We start from the raw sequence: 22,111 nt of genomic DNA, 5'->3' as shown, positions 1-22,111 counted from the left end.
GTGATTGTTTCTGCTGCTTTACGTTCTCACCAGCATTTGTTTCCAGTGTTCCGGATTTTGGCCGTTCTAACAGGTGAGCAGTGGTATCCTGTCGTTTTAGTGTGCATTTTCCTAATAACGTGTGACAGGCAGCATCTTTCTGTATGCTTATTTGCCATCTGTGTGTCTTCTTTGGTGATGTGTCTATTTAGGTGTTTGGCTCATTTTTAAATAATTTTTTGTTCTAACTGTAAAAAAGAAAAGAAGCTCATGGACACAGACAACATTGTGGTGATTGCAGGAGGGGGTGGGGTGTGGTGGAGGTGGGACCGGGTAAAGGGCAGATAAATACTAATGGACTAGTACAATAAATAAATAAAGCTGGAAAAAAGAGAGTTCTTTGTATATTTTGAATAACAGTATTTTATCACATATCTTGGCAAATATCTTCTCTCAGTCTGTGACTTACCTTGTTATTCTTTTTTAACATTAAATATTGTAACATTTGCTTAATTTCTAAAATTACATTAATAGTATAAAAATTTTAAATATAACAAATAAAGAAAAAATGAGTACCACCCATAATACCATCAACTAATATTAGTATTTCAGGAAATCTATTTGGTTTCTTTTTGGCAGCATTATATATTTAATTTTCAGGTGATACACATGCAAAACAATAAGCAGTAACAATATTTTTCTTTTGAGACAAAAATCTTCATGAAGTTCTTATGTAATATTTAAACTTTTACATTTTAATAACTTAGGAATAATTGAAACACCTAAATAGCAATTAATTACAAAGTGAGTTTTCTATTTCAACTTATTTTTATAATTTTTTTATTGTTGTTCAAGTATAGTTGTCTATTTTCCCCCCACCGTGACCCCCACCACACCCACCCTGCCACCCGATTCTGTTTATAAATGGACACAGTTTTCTTTCTAATGTAGATATTTTAACTAATTTTTTATTAAACTTATTGGGGTAATATTGGTTAATAAAATCACATAGGTTTCAGGTGTACTTTTTTTAATTAAAAAATATTTATTTATTTTTTTTTAGAGAGAGGTGAAGGGAGGGAGAAAGAGAGGGAGAGAAACATCAATATGTGGTTGCCTCTCATATGGCCCCCACCAGGGACCCAGCCTGCAACCCAGGCATATGCCCTGACTGGGAATCTAACCAGCAACCCTTTGGTTTGCAGCCTGCACTCAATCCACTGAACCACACCAGCCAGAGCCCAGGTGTACAATTTTACAATACATCATCTGTACACAGTATTGTGTGTTCACCATCCTAAGTCAACTCCCTTCCCATCACCATTTGTCCCCCCTTTACCCTCTTCTACCTGTCCCCACTCCATTTACCTCTGGCTGTCACCACACTGTTGTCTGTGTCTATGTGATATATTATACATATAGACTATGTGATATAAAATATATATATCCTTTTACTTTAAAATGGATCTCATCTTCTATTCAACATTGAAAATAAGTCAAAATAAAAAATCTCTTTCCCTCACATTTTCTCTGAGAAAGAGAGAGAGAAACTGAGCATTGGGGTGGGTGAGTGGGCAGGTTGCGTGAAGACCTGGTTAAGTGGGAATGGGTGAGTTGCCTCTGTTATCCAGAGGTTTTTTATACACCAATTTGTCCAAAGTCACAAGATGGTAGTAACATAAAGTATAAATAACTGCAATGAACAAAATATAAAAATCTCATAAGCAGCTACATACATTGCAAAGCATACCACTTTATGCATTGACAAATATATTTGAGCACTGCAACTGTGGGGATATTGTTCAAAGTGCTGAGTTTGCAGTAACAAAGTGGTAAAACATTCAGACCTCTTAGGACTTATATTCTAGTGGAGGAAACAATAAAGAAGAAAAAAGAATTTATTATGTCAAACACTAAGTGCTAAGGAAAATAATAAAGAAGGGAAGGATAATAAGAAGGTTGCTATTTTAGCAAAGATGGAAAATAAGGTAATGTTTACATAAAATAAGGAAAATAAGGCACCATTTACATAAAAACTTGAAGAAAAGGAACAAGACAAGCAGGTTTCTGAAGAAAGAACATTTCAAGCAAAGGAAACAGTTAAGTGTGAAAGATCTAAGCCATGTCTTGCAAGTTCAAGAAAAGGTGAGATGTCAGTCCAGCTGGACTGAGAGAGCATGAAGGGGAAAAGTAGATGAGATCTCAGAAGGGATTAGGGATTGGTTTTTAATGGTCAAATAAAGGACTTGATTGGTACACTGAGAGAAAGTAGCAATTTTGTACAATTATTTTTCATCAAGATAGATGACAAAACAAGAAAAATAATGCAATTGTAGAAATCTACAACCATATCATAGTGTTCTACCTTCTCATTGTATGCTACCACATTGCACCTGTGTTCTGTGTTCTAGTTCACACAGGTCCTTAACAGTCTATTTTTATACCTAATCCCCCAATATATTTTCTCCAATGACAATATCTAGCTCTCCAGTCCACTTGCTCTCATGAAGATGTATTCGTATTCTAGCTAGATTTCAATCAAGTCACCACCACTCTCTCAAATAAAATGTTCAGTGGACTGTTTTGTGCAGGTAAAAGATCAACGTTCTGAGTACAGTATTACAATTCTTGTCTTTGTTCCCAGGAATACTTTTTCAGTGATTGTTACACAATGTTTTCCAGAGACCAAGGCCTTTTTGCAGGTGAAGTCACCTTTGGGGCAAAGGGAAGTCCAGGAAGTGACCAAGACACTTATTACCTGCTTGAATCCAAGCGAGGATATTTTTTTTTCATGGAGGGAAGTTGAGGAGAATCCTCCTAGTTCATTTGGAAAAGATTCCAAATAAAAGTTCTAAATAAAAGTTTTAAAGTCAAAGAAAATAAAAATCTGAAATTCTTAGTTACTGTATTAATTATTTCAATTGCCACTGATAAGAACTTAACTCTATCTAGCTTGTGTAAAACAAAATTGATTGACAAGACACAGCATGATTTATGGAATTTAAGGGAGATCTATAGGCGTCAGGGCACCTCTGGCACATTGGAACTGGTCACTCTCAGGAGAGTCTCTGCCATCCTGCATCTCTGCTGCTCTCTGTGTGCATCTGCATTCTGTCTGTGTGATGAGGGAATCCTCTGATGTATTCGTACACCTCTATGACCACAAAAACAGAGATATCTCTGATCACCTACACATGCATGTATACAAAATATTTGCAACTCCAATGCATGCATTTATTTGTTCCAGTTTAAAATGTAGGAGAGTGATTCCTATTGTCTTTCCTGAGTTTTTGCTTGCACTTGGATCAATCTCTTAAATCCAAGTTATGGGTTATGATACTCTCATCACATGCTTACCTCTGGGTCAGGGACCAGGTTCTCTTAGCACAAGGCAGAAAGAGGACTCTTGTGCAGACAACGACATTAGGTACCATAATAACCAAAGAAATAAGATTGGCTAGAATAATTTGAATTACTGCTTTAATTCTCTATTATTTTTGCTTCCCTTTGAGCCAGAAGTATAAAAATATTATTTAAGTGCATAACAAGCTTTGGAGTTAATGAGGACAAAGCATAAGGAAAGTGAATATGGAGAGAAGCATATTGGGATTTTTAAGAGCCAATTTAATTTCAAAAAATGTTTTCAAAATTGTCAGTGATTTAATGTTTACTTAAGTATTTAGCTATTTGCAATTTCAAATCACATTAAATGAGAAATTAGACTTTTATGTTTATCAAAAGAGACCATGGCTTACAAAGATTTAGAAAATTGGTGTAATGGGAATTGTTTTGTTGACAAAACATAATCTCTGATGCTGATTTCAATGTATTTGTTGGGAAAAAATGACTATAAGTGGGCAAATGAATGAGGATTAATTTTCAACTCATTTGCCATCCTATGTCTAGGAAATGTTTAATAAGTCCTTTGGCTATTGCTCAATGAACTCTAATATTTATTGGACTTGGAATAACATCTTCAAGCTCTTGTTTTTTCCTTATTGCATCATTACTAAGACAAATAGAATGAATAATATTAACTCCCAACAGATAGAATTCTCAAATTTTTTTTTTAGTGGAAGCATATTCTTTGTCCTTCTCTGTAAAATTTCCAATTTTACCAATTTAATTAATTTTTATTTATTGAAGACCCATACTAAGGAAGGATTTCAGTGAGCAAATCCAACTCCTGAAATAATTAACAAAATTTTGTGTATATATATGCTTATGCATACATATATATATAGAGAGAGAGAGGACTCACAGCTTTAGTCAAAATTTCCAAGGCATTTGTGAACCAAAAAAATGTTTGAGGAGGGCCAGTAAAGAAAGTGAAAAAAAGTTATTGTTTATTTCAGTAGATATATGAGATCTTTCCAGAAAAACTTCATCCATTGTTAATATAAAGAGAACAGTCTGCTCGATATTGATGTAACTTGACAGCCAAGGAGAATGAACTGCAATGTGCATGTGTAAACAATGATGACTTCACTGTACTAGTCAGTGGGGGCAGTAGATATCATTGAATAGGCATGTGTACAGTGTGGCTGTCACATTCAAAATGAATGAGCAAGAAGAGAAATGAATCTGCATCAAATTTTGCTTTAAGCATGAACATCCCTCTGAAGAAACTATTTGGATAATTCATAAGGCCACAGCTATGGGTAACTGGTGATTGGCAGTTTTATCATGACAATGCTTCCACTCTTGCAACACATCTTGTGCAGACGTTTTGGCAAAACATCAAATCACCTGGGTGACTCAGCTCCTCTACAGCCCAGATTTGGTGCCCTGTGACTTCTGGCTTCTCCAAAAATTAAAATCACTTTTGAAAGGAAAGAGATTTCAGACCATTGATGAGAGTCAGGAAAATATGACAGGGCAGCTGATGGCGAGTAGGAGAACTGTGTGAGGTCACAAAGTGCCTACTGTGAAGGGGACTGAGGCATTATTGTCGTATGTACAATGTTTCTTGTATCTTCTTCAACAAATATCTCTATTTTCCACAGTGCATACTGGATACTTTGTGAACAGACCTGGTATATCAGCCATTTTAACATTTTGGTCCTAGTTCACTCCACTGGGCACCTACTAAATATATTTAATACTAATACTAGCAACATTCACAAAGATCAGGTGCTTGCTGTGAGTTGACCTCTGTTGTATTCCATGCATTATGTAATTTAACACTTGGCCCCACCCTGTGAAATAGGTATGATTATTCCCACATTAAAGTTGAAAATATCATAACTTATAAAAATGAAATATTTTCCCAGGATCATATAATATAATAATGAATGAAGTAGCCAGAATTAAAACCTATTTTTGGTTCTCAGCCCCATTATCATGCTAGAAATAAGGTAAACATTCAAAACACGAATTGAATTAAATTAAAATTTTGACATGAGAAATGCATGATAGGGTAAGTATGGAACATATTCACTTCCCATTAAACTGCCTTTCAAGTAAATAAACTTAATGCTCCTTCTATTTTATCCTCATCCCATAAACATTCTTTTTTCTAACCATTTAAAAAATGTAGTACTGATTTTATTTAAAGTCATCTCATCATTGTGATTACTTAGACAAAAATGTGTCTATCATGAGGTAGAATTCCTTCAAAGTGAACAAAATAGTTGAACTATCACATTCTTTCTTCTGGACGCTCTGTTTCTATTAATGTTACATAAGGTTGTGTTACCTTCTCAGCCATACATATCACATTGTTAATTATAATCCAGGGAACCCTACTCATTTTCATGTGGGATTATGTAAAACTACATCTCTTTCATCTATATACTTGTCATAGGTTTTTGGATATAATTATCATATTCTACATTTGTTTCTGTGACATATTTGAAATATTAGATTCAATTCAATTTAATACTAACCTATGAAAAGTTTGAGATGCTGATTGCTGCATTCATGATATTCATATTCTTTCCTTTTTAAAAGCAAAATTATAGGATTTATAAATCAATACAAATCAAATGTAAATGCAACTTTGGAAAGGGAGAAATTATAATTATTATCTTTCTTCATCTTATAGCTGCTAAGTGAAATTAATAAGTAGTTATTTAAATAACACCTTTTCATTTGCCATCATAAGCAACAAAATGATCAAACTTCTTCACCTGGTAAAATTAGCCATAAAACGAGAGATTTCATTTCTTCTTGCCTAGGACCAAAAAAGAAGAAGGAGGAGGAGGAGAAAGGAACACACTGCTGGAGAAAATCTTTATTACTCTGAACCTGCAGGTTATATATACTTCTCTTGCTGGGGCAAGAGAGAGGGTTGCAGAGAAGGACCTATGATTACTTCATTTAAATCCCTGCTATACCCCCTGAGGAACATAGACAATTGGAGATCACTAGACTCTGCCACATTGTTTTAATTATTTTTTTTATCCTCATCCAAGGACATGCTTATTGATTTTAGAGAGAGGGAAGGGGAGGGAAAAAGAGAGGGAGATAAACATTGGAGTGAAAGGGAAACATTGATAGGTTGCTTCTCCTATGTGCCCTGACCAAGGACCAAACCTACAACTGGGGCACGTGCCCTGACCGGAAATCAAACCCATGACCTTTTGGTTTACAGGAAAACACTCCAAACAGCTGAGGCACATTGTCCAGGGAAGACTTTGTCACATTTTAAATTCATGTGAGAAATTATTTAACCTGTAGTAATCATTGTTAGAAAGCAAGTGAAATAAAATAGGAGGATATTTTCTGTAGATCTTCAGAAAAAATGAAGTCACATCACTTTGAAACCTCAAGAAGTTTTTCTGAAATTCTGCTTGTGCCTTGCAATATGGTTGGGCATTGAAACATCTTATGAAAATCACCAATCTAACTTATTATAAGTTTATAAAATATCTGAATGGAAATATCACAACTTCAATCACCAAAATCCCCTGAGGCAATGATGGGAGTAGAGATACTTGAATCTGTCATGGACCCAGGGCCTCCCCAGACAAAGACACAAGGAACACAAATAGAAAAAAAATCTATGGAACCAGTTTGAGAATTACATTTTACCTGCTAAATAGTTGTCAAGTGTCAAGGGGCAAGGGCCAGAGAGGAATACATTGGGGGTGAATTTCCTGTACCAACTTTTAAGTGCCTGTTTTCAAGCTTTATACTAGGGAAAATAAGTTTTTGGAAGTTCATACTGTGAAGATAAGAAAGGATGTCAGAGAGGCATAACCTGGTGACATAGTATAAAGTATTGATAGTACTAAAATGAAAGATTTAAAAATTCAGAAAATTAAGGTTATATTTTATTTAAAATCTTCTAAATATCTTTAATAGCCTGTTATAATTCTTATTATGGAACTTTGAAATAAAGAGGCAAAGGTTTTGTCCTTATTTTAATTTGGAAATGAAAATCTATCATCTCCCAATTTAAAATTAAATTGGAGAGAACACTAATCACATTGATAGCCCTCTAATGTAATGTTTCTATTTAATATTGATATTTTTAAATACTTATTTACCTTTCACTGTAACTGGATTTTGAAGGGAAAAATTAAAAAATACCTTATGGAATTGCTCATGTAGAAGATATGTAGAAAGTCCATAGTTGTGAATTTTTTTGGTAAGTTAGAAATGGTTGTCTATTTAACTCTAAAAAAATAATGGCTTTTAGCATAGTGCCTTTAAGATGTTAAAAAGATGTAATCCTACAAAATCTCTTCATCTTGTTTTTAGAACATTTCACTTATAGATGAAATAAATAGAACAGAGAGAAGTTACACAGCATGCCCATATTGTCAGTAATGGAAAAAAGAGAATTTAAATATCCAACTTCCTCCCAGTGCAGAAACTGTCCCAGTTTTTCCATTAGTTGCACATTAGAAAGGGGTGACACAGAGATAACATAAAAACTGATCCTAATTTATAATTGATAGAAATAGACTATTTGCTTTGTTATCTGAAGGAAATGAAAGAAAATGTTTATGTTCTTTAATGATAAAAGAAAGTAGAAAGAAACTGAGATGATCAAAAAAGAGAATACAGGAAAAATTTGAAATAAATACATTAAAGAAAAACTTCCACATCAATTAAGTATTTTTTAAATCTATGAAGCCTTTCCAGAAGATACACAGCCATGTAATATGAAAAATGGAGACATTTATTGAAGAAGATACAAGATACAAGAAACATTATGCATAGAACAATGACACCTCAGTCCCCTTCAAAGTAGGCACCTTGGGACCTCACACAGTTCTTCTAATCTCCATCAGTTGCTCCATTGATTTTCCTAAATCTCATCAACAGTCTGAAATCTCTTCCATTTCAAAGGTGATTTTAGTTTTGGGAAAAGCCAGAAGTCACAGGGCACCAAATCTGGGCTATAGTAGGGCTGAGTCATCTGGGTGATTTGATGTATTGCCAAAAAGTTCTGCAGAAGACATGATGCAAGAGCAGGTGCACTGTTGTGATGAAGTTGCTAATCACGAGTTGCTTGTAGCTTCAGCTTCTGAATCATCTGAATAGTGTTCTTAGAGGAATGTTCAAGCTTAAAGCAAAATTTGATGCAGAATCATTGTTCTACTTGCTCTGTCATTTTGAATGTGTTGGCCACACAGTACACATGCTCACTCAGCTGTGGTCTACTGCCCCCACTGACTAAATATTGAAGTCATCATTGTTCACCCATGCGCATTTCAGTCCACTTTCCTCGTCTGCCGGGTTACATCAATGTCACTGAAATTGTTTTTGTTATGTTAACAATAGCTGGGCTTTTTTTCTGACAGACTTAATGAAAGTTATTTGTGTAGCCAGACCAGAAGAAATTTATCTGTAAGTCTTGCCTTTTAACCTCTTACTGTGGAACCAATCTTAGTAAGTTAATATTAAACATTAATTTGCTGTGATGGTCTTCAGGTAATCTTTAAAATTATTATCTACTTCCTTAGATAATAAAACATTTTTTTTCTTTTTCAATTTCTAAAGCTTCATTCTGTAATGTAAAACCAGTGCTTAAAGTTTTTCCATCCTTCATATTTCTCTTCATATGTCAGATTTCTTCCCATTGATTTTATTAATCAGCTACAAGTCAAATGCTCAACAATAATAAGAAATATCTCTGTCTGGAGTATACAAGAATTGTGTCATATATGAGGTATAACCCATTGATAAGAATGTTATATTATTACATTTGAATGTATAGTAGAGGAAAAAAGTAAAAAAAAAAAACTTCTCCCATCTTAGATTCTATGTCTGGGGTTTGGAAATTAAAATGATAAAAGATTAACAAGAGAAAACAATGCCGAGTTTACTTACACATGCAGCACATACATAAAGGAGAGCTCAGTGATAAATAACTCCAAGGGGTAAAGTTTGAGGCGTAAGTACCGTCTTAACAAATGGTGATAAATCTGGGAAATGACAAGACAAAAAAAAAACGAGTTTGGTCTTCCAGGGGCTGGAAATTGTAGAAAGGCAAATACAGGGTGGGGCAAAAGTAGGTTTACAGTTGTGAGTGCAAACAACACAGTTTGTTTTTGTATTATTATTTATTAATTACTGTATCATGTTCCATACAAACAACTATAAACCTCCTTTTCCCCACCCTGTCTGTGGAGAAACAAGTGACAGGAGGGTTACTTTAGTAAGACTTGTCTGTTCAGACCCATCACGGTGACAACTTGGCCACTCACCCCCTCCTGGTAAGGGCAAAGGGAGGGAAACACCTTCTCGAAGGAAAGTGTATGTTCCACTTTTACTCAGATACGGAAGGGACAGAGAGCTTCTTACAATTGCTGGCTCTTGATTGCTTTCAGCTCAAAATAATATTTATGCAAAAGTGGCATATTTTGGGATAGAATATTTTGATCCTCTTCTAATCCTGTTCTCTGTACTTTTCAAGAGGACTGAGTGAGGAGAAGTGAAAGATGTGACAGTTACGTTATGTGACATTGAAAGTGACATGGTGCTAGTGGATTCTTCTAATTGGTTCATGTTGCCAGAACAATTAAATGTATCCTTATGCTACTATAAATCAGAATAATCTGTATGTTCTCTTTTCAGTGCCATATTGTAAAGTAAAGAGAGAATGATGGGAATTATGATCAATTAGATAACCAGGTACTAATGAATTGAATAATGGGAAATATTTAAAAGAGGTTAGGTCTATTGATCTTCCAAACTTTTCTTGGATATATTCAGTAACTAATAGGAATGGGAAAATATCAAGTTATAGATATAACTGAATGTGACAAAACACCTAAAATGTGAGTTTTAAAAAATTGCACATTGCGTGGGTCACTAATTGGAGTAAAAAACAAGCCTCAGATCTCTGCAGCTTACTTCCTACTCACAAGACATGTATTTTGTAGATCAGTTCTGGCTCCGCCTCCCAATCTTTTTTCATTTCAGGGTTCAGACAAGAAGAGAGTTCCTCTTTGGGATGGACTGTTCTCCTGGCAGCGGGAAGGAGCAGCGATGGAGTCACAGGCTAATGAATGCATTAGGTTTTTGCTTAGAAGCAGCATATGTCACTTCCCTCCACATTTCATTTCTCAAATCAAGTGATATGATCAATACTGATGTCAATGGGATAGGAAAGCAAAATATTGTAAAGGACATAATTTTGAACAAGAATATAATTTGTCACCTATAGACAAAATTCTTCTGATAACAAGTCAAACTTTATTTCCTTTTAATTTCTAGGCAGTCGGGAAAGCCTATCTTTTCTCCTTACAGAGCCCTCCAGGATCTTGTTGTCCGCACTGTCACCATTCTCACTCAGCACATGCTCCTTTCTTTCTTTAACCACAATGACCCCTTCCCAGCTGGTTTCCACTCTTCTTTCCATGCCCCTCTTTAAATATGAATTAATTGTGTTAGTATCTAAAACTCTACAATCCTTTCTCTTTTACTCATAACAAGACTAAAGTTACTCATGGCAAACCGTGCCCTGCATGCACTCTTTCCTGCGTTCCTCTCTGCATCCTCTTCCTTGCTTTCTCTCTTCCAGACACTGAATACAGATCCAATTCTTTCCCCTTGAATGTCTGAATGGCTCATTCCTTTCCCCCATTTTGTTCTCAGTTTAAATGTCACCTCAATTGCTCTAAGGTAGAACTCCTTCACAATACCACCCTTCCCCTGTTATTTTCTATTTTAGCCAGTTACTTACTTCTTTGATAGCATCAATTGTTGTTTATCATTATTTCATGCATTTGATATGTTTCTTGTTTTGTTTTTCCTAGGAAGGTTCCATATTACAGAAAACCACCTCTATCTTGTTTAATTATTCAAAGCCCTAAGAACTGTGACTATAATATACCATATTAGATATATATTAATATCTGATAGTTTAATTAATAACTATAATAAATTTTATGTAAGTAAGGATTAATGTCTTAATACAAATAAAATAATTACACCTTCTTAAACTAGCCCAGGATACAAAAGAGGATTAATATATGATATAGAACGCCAAATCTAGGTACTACTGAAAAAACAGTGTATAGTTAAAGCAGTTCCTCCACAAGTACACCTGGAGATATCTGCTAATGTTATAAAGGATGACTCAGAAGCCTCTCAGCAGGACTCCAGTGATTAGAAAGGAGCAGACAGTTATAGCATTTTATTCTGTCCCATTACATTTGACCCAACGACACTAAAGATGTGAAGTGATGAATCATGACTCTGAAGATAAGCAGATAGTTAAAAACCCAATAATGCTACTCAACATGGAATACGTGTAAAAGGATCCCAAGTTAAAAGCAAATATATGCATCTTATGATAGTTCAAAATATCCAGAAGTCAATTTACATGGATTTAGTTGAACTTTGGAGATGACATATTTAGGCTTCCTATTTGTCATCACCATTGGAGGACAGGAACAAGCAGATTGGGACAGAAAGTATACAAAGAATCAAGAGATAATAACATATGCCTATATTTACCTGTATCTGTATGGAAGAGTGACAGCTATTTGCTTATGGCCATTCCAGAACACACACGGTCTCTTACTTGTGGTATTCTTGCATTGATGTCTTTTTCCTGTTGTAACCAATGGCCATTAATTTTTTTTTTCAGAAGATAAGTATGCAGAAAGGAGAGCATTCTTCCTAACTTCAGGTCCCAACAACCCTGCTCCTGTTGTTTACATATCCTTCTTTTCCAATAAAACAAACCACTTGGTCATAGTAAATAACAATAATAATATGATAATTATAACACTTTATAACATGTATTTTTTAATTTTTTATTCTTTTATTCTCTTATAACAACTGTGAGATAAATAGTGTATGCATAACTCATTCACTCCTTTATTTACTGAATCCCCAGTATGTGTCAGACACTCTTCGGAGAGTAACACATATCAGTCAGACATGGTGCCTGTCCTCAAGGAGTTAATGTTCTAGTAGAGAAGCTATAGAACAAGTCATCATGATAGGACAGCATTTCAACAGTTGGCTTTTGTTTAACCACAAACTACATTCCCCTGAGAGGTGGTATCTTCTCTTCAGTGGGTGTTTACAATATAAAATCAGAGAAAAAGAGGAGGCATAAAGGAGGAGAGCTTGTTTAAACACACAGTGCTGGAAGACTGACCCATGGGTCCCCAGTTTCAGTTAGGGTACACAGATAACAGTAACAGGTGGTACTGTACAAATAAAGATAAGGAATTGTGGGGAAGATAGCACTTTGCCAGTCTTTGAATGACATGGGGCAAAGCACTGATGTAATACTGTTGGGTCACAAATAGTTACAGTACTTGGATCTAGAATGAAGGCATTGGTGTAGAATTAGGCCTTTTGCCATCAGTCCCAGAGACCCACTTGAACATGTATCTTTCCGATCCCTGTAACTTCAGTCTGTGGTAATTAGAAGTCCTTATTTCTCAGGATAGGAACACTAGCACCACTGGACACAATAACATTTTCACTGAAACTGAAGCTATGACAGCTGCGTGGTCATTTGGGTCATGATATGTCCCAAATGACCATGAAGACTAGCAGACAAAGAAAATAGCTACCATGCTGGTGAGGGAAAAACATTAACTGATTGTCAATAGCTAGACTTATTGTTAAGGGAGTGTATCCAGAACTTGGAGTTATTGAAACTTCTCTTGGAGATTCCATGCCTGATAAGAGTGAAAAGAAAAATGCATTTTCCACAGCTGGATGAAAACAAAAACAGCTTAATGCTCAGACCTCTCAGGAATATAGATCTAAGTCGCCTCACCTAAAATACGAAGACTTAATAGAATATTTCTCAGCAACAAAGCATTGGTAAGAACAAGGAAACCAAAGTCTTAGACTGAGGAGAGATCTCCATAGTCTGACTAAAGAAGTACCTGGACCAGCTACAGTGCTGGACAAAGGTAGGAACAATCTATAGTGGGTGGTAGAGGATAAAGATAACAAACATTATTTATGGTCTCAGAAGAAGATGCAGCAGTAACCATTATTACTGAGTGTTCTTAAAAGAATGTGGTTGGTTACCACATTGAAGAGCAGCTGAGTTACAAGTAGATCTGAGTGGTGTAAGGGTGGGTTGGAGCAGATGCTCTTGCTGGCCTGATGCACATCATTTTACCTCATCTCTACTTTCAGCTGCTCCAGCATGAGCTGTCCATTCTCCTGCTTTTCTGTTTCATCATTTTCACTGAAGCTGCAGAAGCCCACTTAGCTCATACACAGGCATTGCCTGGCAGGGCAGGAGTGTTAATGGTTAAAGACTTGAGATCTAACAGATAAATACCCTTACCTCCTCTGTAGATGCTGGAGGCATCCTATACATTTATCAGAGGACCTTGCTGTTGCCTATATGTGTCACCTAATGTCACATTTTCCTACTTCATGTCACATTTTGCTTGTTTACTCCAGTTTTCTAGAATGGACTTCCAAATAAAATACCTGTACCAAAATTTGCCACTCAGATTATGTTTATGCGAGAACTCAAAGTAAAACAATTATGATGTACCATGAAAAAATAAGGATTTGTATATATAATGAATTATACATAACAATTAACTCAGGTGCCTAGGAAGTCAAAAAAGGACAAAGAATAGAAAAGTACAATTATTTAGCAGCAATAAAAATAGCTTTACATTACGTAACTTGGACAGCAAGGATTTTAGTGTTGGGAAAAGTCAGTCTGCCTTTTGTGTTAAGAGGCTTGTTATCAGCCATCCTACATTGTTGTGCTTCACATTCCAAATTACAACTGATTGGGAAGGACAACTTTAAGACTTGCTGATCACCTCATGTTGTTTTTTTAAAATGTGGCATGTATTGCTTGATTTTTCTATTTATAAAGTGATGCACATTTATCATAGAAAATTTGGGTATTACAAAATATATAGAAATATTACTTGTAAGTCTACATGTAAGAATTTCCATCAGGTAGTATGGAATAAGTTTGAAGTTGTATATATATGTGTGTGTGTGTGTGTATATACATATATTACATTTACTATTTGTATTAATATTAATATATTTAATATATTTATATTAAATATAAACCCATGACAGCATTTATGCCATGTGAATAGAAAACCCACACTTCAGATTCTGTGAATATGAAGCTCAAATATAAACTAGTCTCCTACCTCTTTACTCCTTGCCTAATGTCTCTTCAAAACCTCCCAACTGTCATAAGCATGACACTATTTAAGCACAAGAATAGGGCATGGTTTGCATGGTTTATGGACCCACTCTTAGACAATCGGGATTACTTTTTCATTTTATTGGTACAAGTATTATATGGTCAAATGTATGAGGCTAATAGGTAAAATGTTTGAAACACTTTTTCATTTTTAACAATATTGCTAAATTGCTTTTCTGAAAGTTAAATCAATCACCTTTCTACCTGCCAGCACTGAATAAACCCTCCGACTCTCATAAGCACTAGCTTTTGTTTTGTTTTCCTCAAACAGCAGCAGTCCTGCATCATCAGGGGAGTCAACTTAAGAAGATGTTGCAGTCAAGTAAATTTAATAGGGCACTACTGGACCTTAACAGGTGCCTTATGGTAATAATGAATGTGAACATCTGATGAGACCTCCACACAGTATTACTGTATAGATCTGAACTAATCAATGGTGTTTGCACCTAATGCATAATTACTTGTCGACTTTTGCATGCATAGTTTTGGTTTTACAACATAGAAATCTGTTTTAAAATGTGACCCTCAGAGCTATTATATTTTAATAACAACTGAAACTAACTTGGAAACAAATAATCAGATCATCCCCAATGCTGTCTAGCCCACTGAGTCAAACCCAAGCCCTCCATAATGAGTAATGCTGTCCTCATTAATTTGTTTTCTGCCAGATGGCTTGCTAATTTAAAATCCCTGAAGTGATAGGTGTTTTATTATAGACATCCCACTTGGCTGGAAAATGTAAAAGTGCAGCCTTTCACACCTTCACTGAAGTTAATGAGTTCATATCAAGTTTATGAAACTCATTTCATTTATTCAGCCTTGCAGAATTGCATTCAGGGAGACAAACATGGATTTTAAGTTCCAGGAATACTTTGATAAGGACCTTCCAGAAAAAGTTATAGAATCAAGAAAAAAATAAAATGTTATTTTCCATTAACCTTTTCAATATATTTAGTGAAGTCTTTTATTAATTTACGACCAGTCCATTGCCAAAGGTCATTAATTGGTTTTCTGCATTTAATCCCTTGCTTCTCCAAACCACTCTTCACATGGTATCACAATAATATCTCCCCAAATATCTTTAGTACGATGCAACAAATAACTATTTAAAGTCCAATGTCCTTGTCATTCAAATTATCCATCCCTAATTTGCCTTTCTGCCACTCTACTGTGCAAAACTTGCTCTTTTGTCAAGTGAGTCAGGTTACTTTTGATCAAACAACCCTTTTGTTTGTAATTCTGGTCTCACTTTATCTACTTTTATTTTACTTATGTCCCAAAGCCCAGCTTAAGGTCCACCTTTCTTATTAAGATTCATTTGTCTCCTCTTTTAGGAGTTATCTACATCTCTTCTGAGCTCTTACAGAACTTGTTTTCTGTAGTAACCATGATCAACAATTTACATATTGTCTTTTGGTTAAATTTATATATGATCACTGCAGATTACAACTTATGGGGATGCAGGAAACATAGCTTACAAATTGCTCACATTATTTACTGTAGTTAGGAGAGAACCTTGCAAAAAATAGGTGACAAATGCATACTTATTTATTAACTGCAAGTCCAAGTGACTTTTCTAAGTAATGCTAATGAATACTTAATGACTCATAATAATAAAGTACTGTGATTTACTTACCAAGAAACATTCCAATAAAAATTAAATAATGTACTTTCTTGTTAGCACTGTTAAGGTACATACATTAGTTTTCTAAACTTGTGCCCTTATGTTCATTGCAGTGTTATTTATAGCCAAGATTTACAAGCAGCCCAAGTTCCCATATAGTAGATGAGTGAACAAAAAACCAGTGGTGCATTTACACAATAAAACACTAGTTGGCCATAAATAAAAAAGAAGGTCTTACCTGTTTTAACAGCTTGAATGGACCTGAAGAGTACTGTGATAAGTGAAATAAGCCAGTCAGAGGAAGACAAGTATCATGTGATTTCACTTATATGTGCAATGAATGAACAAAATAAACTAACAAAATAGAAACGGACTCACAGACACAGAGAACTGATTTGACAGGTGTCAGAGGGGAAAGGGGTTATGGAGATAGAAGGAAAAGGTAAAGGGATTAAGCAAAGAACAGTAACAACAACAAAAAACTCATAAACACAAACAACAATACGGTGATTGCCAGAGGGAAAGGGGGCAGGGGGAAAGAAGAAGAAGGTAAAGGAGGGATAAATGGTGACAGAAGAAGACTTGACTTGGGGTGGTGAGCACAATGCAGTTTACAGATGATGCTTTATAAAACTGTACACCAAAACCTATATAATTTTATTAACCAAGTCACCACAATCAATTCAATTTAAAAAAAGAAAAAGAAAAAAGAAAGTTGCTCATACACACTGTTTAGTGCTTTTCTATGAATGGAAAGTTATTCTCCTTTCACAGAAATTGAGAACTTGTTTTCAGACAGATTGGTACATTTCATCTCAAATATATGATCAGACTGCAGTTTGCAAGGTTCTTCCTTTCTCCAAGTTAAGTTCTCAGGCAGAGAGGATTCAAAGACAGGATCATCACCCCATTATGCTCTTAATGGTGGAAGGGGTTGTGGGGAAGATGCTGTCTGATTTGTGCTATGGCTCCTCTGGTTTTCAATACAACTTGAGATCCACCAATATCTTCCCTCACTCTCAGCACCAAGTGGCTGTGGAACCATTTCAAGATTCCCTTTTCAAACAAAGTTTTTCAAAACTTTCTGTTTTGTTTTAAATCTAATACTCATCATTTGAAATCAAAAGATTTTTTGAAGGACACTTGTTTAGCTGGTTTATGTCATAAAAAATTGTTTGCTAGGTAGACAGGTTCCTGTAATCATTCATCTTCAAAACACTTCAAGAGCCTCTGCAACTTAACTTTCAACTTAAATGCCCTGTAAATATTCCTCTGTTAAGCCATCAGATTTCTGTATGCAGTGGGAAAGGTATAGGCAGCTTTCCAGGTTTTTACAGGGTTTGTTAAGCATTCACAGCTAAATTGTCACTGTTTAATAAAATTAGCCATGTTGTACCATCATCTATAATTTTTTAAAATTTTATTTCTAAAAGAGTTTTGATAACAGCATCTGTCTGTGAAGGGAGCAATGTGCTGTGACATTATTTACAAGAGGTAAAATGTTCTATGAAGCCAATCATTGAAAGGGTTCTATCATTACCGAAGCCAGCCTTCCTTAGAGACAAATGTTTTGTTTCAAAACTTTATCTTATCTTTGTTTGTTTAATGCAGTTCTTTTTGTCACTTGAAAGGAATCAGACCTGGAGTGGCGTCTGCCTTAGGCTGGGCTATAGCTTGTGAGTTCTTCAGTTCATCCAAGAACAGTTTCACAGTAAGAGTTCAGGTGATTTTGAGAATATGTTTATTTAAGCTGGGACAGTGAAACAAAGGAAGAGCCTAGGATAGAAGAAGCAATAGGAGAGAACCTAGGTGGTCCTCTGTTTTGACTCTCTAGAAACTTTATAAGAAAGAAGTGAGCCTCGCTGGGCTGCAGAAGCAAAAGTCATGGTGACAGAAGTGAGCCAAGGCAGAGCTGCTTGTTAGCTCACTGAAAAGTCAGAGAAATGGGGTTCTTGGAGACAGTTTTGAAGGGTTAGCCTGGGGTGAGTTGCCACTGTCTACTGTTCCCCTGGCTGCAGATATCATTGGACTGTTAAGCTCAGGAGAAAAAAAGTAGAACTATATCACCTGAGAAAAGAGGGGGAGAGAAAGATATGGACTTGCTCCAGAGGGAGCCCACACTGGCTTTTTATATCTTGAGGGGTTTTATCTGTTTTCTAAAAACAGGAATTTTAGGGAAAATCTCAGGGAAGGATTTCAATAGAATATTCATCAGTTTTCCAGGTGTGTATTTTCAGGGTCATGGTTTCCACTGACTGGTCAGTGCTGGGGAAGGGAGTCATTAGTAACTGCATTTGCTCCTAATGTCAGCTGCGGCACTGTTCTGTCTGGATTTGCTGCTTTTCCGGGCCTGGAGTTGAAACACAACTGAGGCCTAAATGCTGCCTCTAGTTTTACCAAAACTCTGTCTATGTGGTCAACACTCTCAAGACTTCGTTCCTATAATTATTTGACGTAGATCAGAACTTCATTGTCCTGAGGGTCCAGTGCCTTAAGGAAGTAGTCACACAAGGGTTTGTATGGGGTTATACAAGGCTATTCTCTGGCCCCTTGGTTCTCCTCTAAGATAGTCTAAAACCACATGACTAGCAATATGCCAAGGGAGAAAAGGTCACCCCGGGGGACAGTCCTTGTTTTCCCACTTTTGCCCATTGCTAGGCACCTACGGCTTTCTGCCCTGGTGACCTTCCTTACCTCACCTATCATCTTTGCTCTGTTCATGCCTAACTACCTACCACATTTGCAGCAGAAAAGTGTTCTTGATTTTCAACATCATTTGAAAATCCTACAAATGCTATGGCATGACATTTATTAGTGAAATCTGTTGACTTATCAATCTGGATGGAGAAGCTATTCTTTTTCAATTTACTATATCCAACAGTTTCAGCATGATGTAACACACCATCAATACATCAGCTTGTTTACTATTCAAAAGTGGAACCATTTCATTTTATCATACTGTATCTTAGCATTTTGCTCATGCAAATTTTACATGCTGGCAGTGTTAGTGTTTTTCTGGGCAATAACTTTTGTTGCTACTAAGTTAATTGCTTCCCAGGCTTTCAGAACTAGATTTTTATTCTGGTTGTTTTGGAATTCCAGTATTTGTTGAAAATATTCAGCACCATTACTTATCAAATGGCTATAAACTTGGTGGAACCAGTGGTGCATTTGAAAGGTGTTTTCCATCAGTAATGACCAGTAGGATAGGAAGATTTGAATTACCAACCCAGTAAAATGCATTAAATGTAAGTAAAAACAGGTGATTTTGTGTCCCTGTCCTGTAAATGCAGTGAAAGGACATAATATTTTCATTCTTCATCACTAACCCTATTTAAAATTTCCCAGAAGCATAATCCTAGAACCCTCCTCTTCTATTTCACAGCTTATCTTCCAAATTTGACTCATTGGACCTCAGATATGATTATAATATGTGGGCAAATATAAAATAAAAGGACAAAATAACTAAATTTAAAAATTGCAAAAAACCCCCCCATGTCATCAAAATGCAATTTACTTCTACTTTACACCAATGACATTTTATAACATTTGAGTCAACAATGAACAAAGTAGAGGAAACTCTGAGAGGGAGTGCTGCTGAACCACGGCACTTGAGAATTTCTTTACAATAAAAAACTGTCAGGTCTCTACCCCCACAAACCCTCTTTTAGTTGCAGGCACCTAAAATAAAATATATTGGTATTATGTAGTCTTCGCTATACATTGATAAACATGAAGCATGAAGGAAGGCTGGAATCTCATAAAGAAAACCCCATGTATGCCATACATTGTTGAAGGAGAGAGTATTCTAGAGCTGGATGTAATTTTTTTCTGTTGTGCTGGCAAATGCTTTTTTTCCCCCTTGCTTTCAATAACATGGACATGGAATCTACGAACTATTCAGGAAAATTATATTGGAAGCTGGAAAAGTAGATTCTACTATAGGCTCTTTTACTAAGTAGATCTTAGTTTTCTCATTCATAAATCTAGTAAGTTAAATAATGAGAATAACTCAAGCTCTGAGATCATCTAAGTTTGCTCCTTTGTCTCAGCAAGATGCATAAGTGAATTAAAGGGAACAAATTTCTGCCTTTATCGTTAAGTTCATATTTTGTGAAACATCCCACCTAATGCTACATTAGAGAATTTCTCCCTGTTTGTTCTTTGTAAGTAAGAAGGCATGTCCTTTTGAACTGTGATATGCAATCTGAAGAAATGAATACTTTGCAGGAGCATAGAGGAGAAAGGGTAGAGGCAAACTGCCACAGAACATTAGGAATAACTATAGACATAAAATAGTTGACATCGCTTCTCCCTCTACTGTTTTACCTTAGGTTTCAGATGCTGCCTTGCACATTGCAGCCTGCTTGTCCAGGACAGTCATCTCGTGGCTCAATCCTCCTGCAGCATCTTAGACTGCACGGCTAAATATTCAGCATCTGTTACACTCCCCCACACTCCACTCTTGATTAGAAGCCAGAGCAATCACGCCTTCCCCTCTTCACACAACAGAAAGTATAGAACTGGCACTTAGATTTTAAATAATGCCATTATAAAGCATGTTCAGTGTGAAAGATAATTAAAAAATAAACTCATATGGCACTTGAGATTTTAAAGGCTATGCTATATGGTAAAAACAAATAACTACTGATTACTTTTGAATCTCTCCCAGCTGTATATCCCAAAATGTAGGAGATTCGAAGTTAAACTTCAGGTTATAAACTTACTTTTTGGGCACCAGTTCACTCAGATTTGCCCTTTAAAAACACTGAATTATCTATAGTCATTGATATGAATAAAAGCTGGAAGTCAGCTCATAAATCCCTGTCTAACTCTAAAATGGTGTTTAACTTTTAAAATTAAGAAATTAATAGCTAGCCCTGGCTGGCGTAGCTCAGTGGATTGAGCGCGGGCTGGGAACCAAAGTGTCCCAGATTCGATTCCCAGCCAGGGTACATGCCTGGGTTGCAGGCCATAACCCCCAGCAACAGCACATTGAAGTTTCTCTGTCTCTCTCTATCTCCCTCCCTTCCCTCTCTAAAAAAAAAAAATAAAAAATAAATAAAATCTTTTAAAAAAAAAAGAAATTAATAGCTGAACTTGGGTGATATTCTGACAGTTTCCTATATAGAGGTAAAACAATAATAAATGTAATATCCTGTATATTTTTATAACAATTTGTTAATTGGTGAATGGAACCTCTATTCAAAGCCATAGTCTTATAATAAAACACTCACCAATAATTGTTGTGATATAAATTTAAGTCTGGGAAAGTTAGCCCTGGCTGGTGTGGCTTAGTGGATTGAATGATGGCCTGTGAGCTGAAAGGTTGCTGGTTCAATTCCCAGTCAGGGCACATGCCTGTGTTGGGGGACAGGTCTCTGGTAGGGGGCATGTCAGAGGCAACCACACATTGATGTTTCTCTCTCTCAAAATAAATAAATAAATAAATGGAGGTAGAGGTATTGGAAGGTTAATAAGGAAGAAAGCTCAAATTTATAGGATAATAATAACAAACTTCATCATCAGATACGCTGGATTTAAATCCCAGCTCCATATCTTGCTTGCTGAACAAATTATTCATACTTCTTTCATCTGCAGTTTCCTCTTTGTAAAAAGGTTTATTACCTCTCATTGGGTGGTCTGTGGGTTGAATCAGATATGTATCTAAAGAAGTGAGCACGCTGCCTTTTAGGTGGAGTGTGCATTTGTGGTCACTTTTGTTTACTGCTCTAATCACTGCATTCTGTAGGGTAGGGTCAGTATCTTGCCACTGTTATCTCTCATTGGATAATGCTATGTGTGGCACATAGTGGGTATTCTCCTGTTAGGTTTTTCAACACACTTTTCTTTTTCTGTTATCAGGTTACACCAATATA

The sequence above is a fragment of the Phyllostomus hastatus genome, unplaced genomic scaffold (genome assembly GCF_019186645.2).
Source record: "Phyllostomus hastatus isolate PE091 unplaced genomic scaffold, TTU_PhHast_1.1 phas_scaffold_93, whole genome shotgun sequence".
Classification (NCBI taxonomy): domain Eukaryota; kingdom Metazoa; phylum Chordata; class Mammalia; order Chiroptera; family Phyllostomidae; genus Phyllostomus; species Phyllostomus hastatus.
Note: the sequence above shows the minus strand (reverse complement) of the source record.